The sequence below is a fragment of the Camelus bactrianus genome, chromosome 1, assembly GCF_048773025.1.
Source record: "Camelus bactrianus isolate YW-2024 breed Bactrian camel chromosome 1, ASM4877302v1, whole genome shotgun sequence".
NCBI lineage: Eukaryota > Metazoa > Chordata > Mammalia > Artiodactyla > Camelidae > Camelus > Camelus bactrianus.
In genome coordinates this window covers 39,304,125-39,311,126 of record NC_133539.1, presented here as the reverse complement: position 1 = coordinate 39,311,126, position 7,002 = coordinate 39,304,125, and the positions used below count along the sequence as shown (strand labels likewise).

Genomic DNA, 7,002 nt, shown 5'->3' with positions numbered 1-7,002 from the left:
TATTTATTTATTTATTTCTGTTTGTTTGGGTTTAGTTTGCTCTTCTTTTTATAGTGTGTTAATATGGAAGCTTAGACTGTTGATTCGATCCTTTTTTCTTTTCTAATGTAAGTATTTAATGCTGTAAGTTTTTCTTTAAACACTCTTTTAGCTATACCCCACATATTTAAATGTTTGTATTTTCATTTTCATTGAATTTAAAATATATTTTTCTTTCTCTTGTGATTATTTCCTTGATTTGTGGATGTTTAGATAGATGATTTTTAATTGCCAAATACGTGGAGATTTTATATCTTTCTCTTACTGATTTCTAATTTAATTCTGTTATAGATTATGTTTTGTATTAAATCAATTATTTCATTTGGTCATTTAATGTCCAACATGGCAGAGAGAAACGTGAAATTGTTCTCAGGGAGGGTGGTGCCAGCTCAGGGGGAAGAAACCTTTAAAAACTGGCTGATCCAAGTCAGTGGGGTCCGAACCGATTGGAATATGTCTGAGGAGGGAAAACTTAAGCGCTTGCTTAAAACCCTGAGGGGCCCCGCGCGAGAGGTCATGCTTTTGCTGCAGGCTGCGATCCCCAACCTAAGTGTGGCAGATTTCTTGCACGCCATGAAATTGGTGTTTGGGGAGTCTGAAAGCAGTGTGACCTCTCATGGTAAATTTTTTAACACCCTGCAGGCACAAGGGGAGAAAGCCTCCCTTTATGTGATCCGTTTAGAGGTGCAGCTCCAGAATGCTATTCAGGCAGGGGTCATAGCTTAGAAAGATACAAACCAGACTCATCTGCACCAGCTCCTTTTAGGGGCTGAGCTGAATGGGGACCTGCACTTTAGGCTCAAGAATCTTCTCAGAATGTATGCAAGTGAGCAGGATTGTCTCCCCAGTTTCCTGGAGTTAATCAGAATGATTAGGGAGGAAGAGGATTGGGATGACACTTCTATTAAATCGTGTATTTTCAGTCCTGGTTCTATGCATATCCCCAGGACCGTCATTCTTATGCCCAGAACCCCCGCTGGTGGAAGGAAATTCATCCCAGGAATTGCTGGGGGAATCAATGACCAGCAATTGTTTTGCCTTTTGACATTGTGTTGTTTCATTCTTGTTTTTTTTGTTTGCTTGTTTGTCTCACAATTTTTAATTGAAATCTGGTCTTCACGTGTAGGACAGTAAAAATGGAAGTAAACAGTACTTAGAGGACAAATGAAATATTCTGAATTATAAAAACCTAAAATTCCTTTTAATAGCTGAAATATCTGTATTTCAGATACCAAGTTAAAAGGGACGTTGATTATCAACTTTGATAGACTGTATTCTGTATCTGTATGGTAGGGTATGAGGTAAAAGTAAGAACCACTTTAAGATTATGCTTAGAGCTGAATACCATCTGGATAGATGGGGCATATCCATAGTAGGAAGACCCACAACCATTGAGATTTATGTAGAAGTAATAATTTTGTCATATTGAAATGGGATATTACGGGTATGCCTGGTTCCCGTATAAGACATTCAGTTCTACCTTTGGGGAAAAGGGATATCTTAGTTTGTGTTCTGTCAGACTGAGACATGATTTGAATGCAGTAGTTTTTTGTTAATAGTTGATGAGTAATAAAGTGATGAAGTGAGACAGGGAGGGGAATGCAGCCAAAAAGGGTAATTTACCAAACAAGTTACAATTGTAAGCAATCAAGCTTACTCGTTTTTGGAAACACCATGAGCTAGTATGAAGCATGAACATCAAATTTATATCAACCAAAGGGCAAAGGATTTGGGGTATTTATTCACCAACTCCTGCAAGTCACTGGTTGATAAATGATCTGAGGGAGATTCTTTGAATAGTAATCATTTCCCAGTTCTTATAGTCTGCCTTAAATGAGGGTAAAATGGCTCTGGCCATCAGAGAAAACCCTCAGATGCAGATGTGCAGTTAGAAAAGATAAGGGGAGACACCAGCAGTATCTATGACAGGGAATATATAAGAATCAAGGGCAGTGTGATCTGAGACTCACACTGAATGAATCATTCAACACTAGCTATTACAGTGAATCAGTCTATCCCTTAAGCAACCCATTCTCAAAAACCTTAAATTGAGGTTTGTCCACAAATAGCAAAAGAAATGATGAAACTTGCTCTCATAGGCTTAGAAAAGTGGGAAACAGTGTTTTGAAGTGAGTCATGGCATACAATCTGTACTACATAATACTTAACATAGGGCCTCTTGACTGGAAGAAAGTCTCCTCTGACATTTGCCAAAATTTCCCTTAAAGAGCAATGAAATGTTATTTAATTTATTTTACAATCTTTAAAAATCTAACTAAATACTTATAATACTGTTCCCAGTCACATCATCTTCATCCATTAGGTCATTGCTTATGGTGTCTTATACACAGTGCAGTCAGCAACACAATATTGTGTTGTAAATAGTGCCCCTGAGTTAAGCAGTGCACACAGCTTGAATGGTCATTCACAATCCCTCTGCATATACTTTGTCACAACACTATTCATGGAACCCATTATTTTTCTCTCAATAATTTATTAATGTCATTCCATTGTCTTGTACTTTCAGTACAACAAATAGAAAGTCAGTTATTACTGTTCTTATCTTTACTTTGTCAGTAACCCAGTCTCTCTATCTAGAAGGTTGTAGATCTTCTCTTTCCTCCTAAAGTCTGGGACCGTTTGCCAGAAGCAGTTTTCTTGTGGTTGGTGCACTATCAGTGCTATCCTTTGCAGATTACTTAGCTTAGGAATCCAAGATTTCCTTTGTTTCTAGGCTTGATGAGCTACATTTTAGACTGGGTGAGCCTGATTTGCCTATTCTAGAATCACCAGGATGTAAATGTACTATGGACTCCCTCCAGTGGTCAGTTCTCTTAAAAATACTTTCAAAAAATAAATACTTCAATATATGAGATTTTTTTCATGAGTTTGAATATATGGCTTCACAGCACTTGTGAAATAATGGTGTCCCCATTCACAAATCTACACCTTTCCTCCTGCCTAGTTGAAGACAGGACAGAGCACCTTGCAGAAGCATAGATAGATTAGACACTTTGAACTCTATCAGCACCAGAGATGCCCCTATTAAGTTGCTCCACAACTAGGACCATTTTCTCCCAATACTAATTTGATATGTAGAATTTTTAAGTTCATTTAGCTTCAATGTGTTCATTCCTCTTGTCACTGCCTGTTTAAGTAGCCAATTACATTTATATAATCATTTTAATTTCACTTACTCTCTATGCCCTGTTAAAAGTTGGAGATGGCCTATAACAGCGCAGAGAAGCTGTAGTGCTGACTTCATTTCACAGCCTTGCACCCTCCTACCCTGCATGCCTATTAAGTCTATACATCAGATTTTCTGTATATGTGACTTCCTCTTAATTCTCCCTTACTGCTCAGCAATATCAGGTTGTCACCTGGGGATTTTGAAACAGCAATGGGTTGCCAATGATATTATAAAATCAAACACTGTATGTTTACTACTTTAGAGTTCCTTTAAGTTTAGAATATGGCCAACAGAGAAAGTTATTACAAATTCCTTACAGAGCCGTCTATGAAAGAACAATAAATATTACATTGAAAGTTTTTACAGTCATTTCAGAAATGAGAACCATCCCATAGTGGCACTTATCCAAATTAAGATTTGTTGCATTGTGTAATTGCAGAAATAAATTATTTTTACTTAAATAGTAAACACAGAAGAGATTATGAGTGGCAGTTATGTAAATTATGTTTCTGCTTTTGTAAAGTATGTAAAGATTAATACAGTATAGACACTGCCCTCAGTTAAAATTATAAAACCAAGGCTAATTTGAATGTTGAAAAAGAACCAGTTTGCTATAATTCAATAAAAATTTAATGTAATTTAATTCACAATAGATAAATAGTAAGTTTATGCTGTATAGAACAGGGAAATATATTCAGTATCTTACAGTAACCTATAATGGAAAAAGAATATGAAAATGAATATAGTATGTATATGTATGACTGAACTATTATGCTATACACCAGAAATTGATACAACATTGTAAACTGACTATACTTCAATAAAACAATAAATAAAAACAAGTTTAAACTTTGCCTTAATAATTATCTATTTATTATTCTCCTCAAGGCACCTATAACCTCTTTGTTCCTCAGACTGTAAATAAAAGGATTTAGCAGGGGAATTATGATTGTATAAAATAAAGAATACATTTTATCCTGATCTTCAACTGGTCCAGACCCAGGACACACATATATGAAGAAGAGAGTGCCATAGAACATGGAAACAGAGAGCAGATGGGCAATGCATATGGAGAAGGCTTTGCTTCTGCCCTTTTCACACTTATTTTTCAGGATGGCAAAGAAGACAAAGGAATAAGAGATAATGATACTCATAAAAGTGAAAGCCTGTATAAAGACTGCAAATAAAAAAATCAGGAGCATATTAACCCTAGGGTCAGTACAGGAAATTTTAAATAGTTGTAAAATTTCACAGTAGAAATAATGTATTACATTGTACTTGCAGAAAGTTAATCTAAATGACAAACTCAGATGAATCATGGAATGAAGAAACCCAATAAAATAAGAAACACCTTATAATTGAGTGCTGAAGATATTGGACATCACCACTGGATAAAGCAAGGGATTGCATATGGCTACATAGCGGTCATACCAGAAGGAAACATTCTGTGGTTGCACCGGAAGTGAAAAAAAAATTGAGTAATGCACTCAGCTAGGGATATCTTTGCAGTCTTGTCTAAGAAACTGACCAGAATCCTGGGTGTTATAGAGCTTGAACTGCAAGCATCTGCAAAGGCTAAACCACCAAGGAACAAGTACATGGGTGTGTGAAGGTGGGCATCCTTCCAAATAAGAGCCATCAGTCCAAGGTTTCCCACCATGGTGGTGAGGTAGATGAACAAGAACACCAGGCACAGGGGGACGTGCAGCCCTGGAAGATCTGTAAGTCCTGTGAGAACAAACTCAGTCAACAGCGTCTTGTTTGCCTGCATTATATCCACTCAGCCTGTGACTGCAGTGAAAGAGTAGATGAAGAACACAGTCATGAAATACCATGAAAATAAGTACATTTCATTCGAAAAAAATACATTTTCCTTGTTTATGTATCCCTGTTAATCAGGACATTTACCTCTACCCTTGAGTAAATATTCTTTACAAACAATAAGTATTTAGTAAACTGGTCTTATAAATTAGGGGGAAAATACATTTATATATATAATATAATACACACACACACACACACTGATGATTCCATGACTTGTATAAGAGATCTTATTTTGTAATTTGGAAAAGTTGATTGCAATTTAATAATCATCTTCTGATATAAAAATCTTTTAAAATAGGAAAAGAATCAAGATATTTAAATATGGTGAAGATGAGAAAAAGAAACAATAAAAATGCTATTATTATATTTAAGAGGTAGCAATAGAAATTTTAATTAAAAAATTAGATTCATTGTAAGTAAAATTTTTGTAAAAATATATACCTTCAGTCCAGTAATTATTTTGGATTAGTACATATGCTTTTGAATATTTTCAGTAACATCTGTCTTCAACCGTTGAGAGTGATTTCTTTCTCTCTCTCCCTCTTTGTTTTTTGTTTGTTTGTTTGTTTGTTTTTCATAGTACTCAACAAGGTATTTTGTAAATGAATAAAGTTAGGCATACAAGTTCAGTACATTTTTGTTCTTTTTGATAACAAAGTATCTTTCTTTTTGGACATATTTTATAATTTTTGTCAATAATACAGATGGAATATTTGATGTGATCTTTAAATAATTTGACTTTGTTCTGTGACATACAAATTTTGCCAAAAATTGAATCCAAAAGAAAAGATCCTAATATATTTGGAGGTGAATGCAGAGATTATTCAATTACCTAGAAGGAGAAAACCCACCTATAATTTAGTGTGTAGACTCAGCTGTACTCAAAATTAAATGAACAACATAATTTTATACACATATTTGTTGCTGATTAAAATACATTAAAATTTTTTCTATTTACCAAAATTGGATTTGTTTAACCTTAAAATAGATCTGAGTTTTTATTTTCCACCTTCACTGAGAATAAAACAAGAAAATAATTAGTTTTAAAAATATATCTTTTTTAAGTATGTACCTTCAAGGAGCCCCGAAAACACAACACAAAAAGTAAGAAGATTGACTGCCATGTCTCCACTGAAAATTGGACTTTGGAAATGAGTGTAGGCCATTTAGTTTCCAAAGTAGAGGCTTTGTCCTGAGTGAGCCTACCTAGTTTTCTTGCCAACTCCCAACTACAATTAATATTTTCAATTTTCATAACTAGGTCAAGAGCTTTTAAGCATTTTGGATCTTTGCCCTTAAGATATAGAAGATAGATGAAGATAGGTAGGTAGGTCAGTAGATAGATAGACAGACAGAGAGAAAGACCCATCTATTCGGAATTCAGTTGCCTAAGAAATTTATCATTGGTGATTTTACCTCATCTTCTCATGATTCCATGAATAAATTAAGGAAATTTAAGCAGCTTAATTTAGTTGTCCATACCCTGACAAGAAATTTTTCTGTAGTATGAAATAACCTCTGAAACTTTTGAATCATTATCATTATTTTTTATTGTTTTAGTCTTCTAATATTCCAAGTTTACTATTAAAAATAAATCTTATTATGCATATTTTCTCAACAGTAAAACATCTAGTATTTATGACGGGCATATGGAATTGTTTGTCCTGAAGAGGAACAGAAAATCACGTATGGTGGCCAAGATTTTTCTCTCTTACCTGGATATTTCATTATCAGGTAAGCAAAGTGAAAAACAACAAATAATTAAAACTAGACAGATCCTGGTGTCCTCACTCAGTTTCTATAAGTCGTGGGGAGAATGACAAAGCAATAGTTTTCTTGAAGGAAAGATGATGGTTTTTCAAAGAAAATAAATTAAAAATGTATATTTCCCTCTACCATACTTTACACTAGGGCCAGAGTCACCTTTACAAATTGCCAAACTGTTGAGG

General features: G+C 34.6%; 1 pseudogene; it reads right to left on the bottom strand.

The window, feature by feature from the left end:
- Window positions 1-4,092: 4,092 nt before the first annotated feature.
- On the bottom strand, window positions 4,093-5,003 carry LOC123611704 (olfactory receptor 5AC1-like; annotated as a pseudogene).
- Between the last annotated feature and the right edge of the window lie 1,999 nt (window positions 5,004-7,002).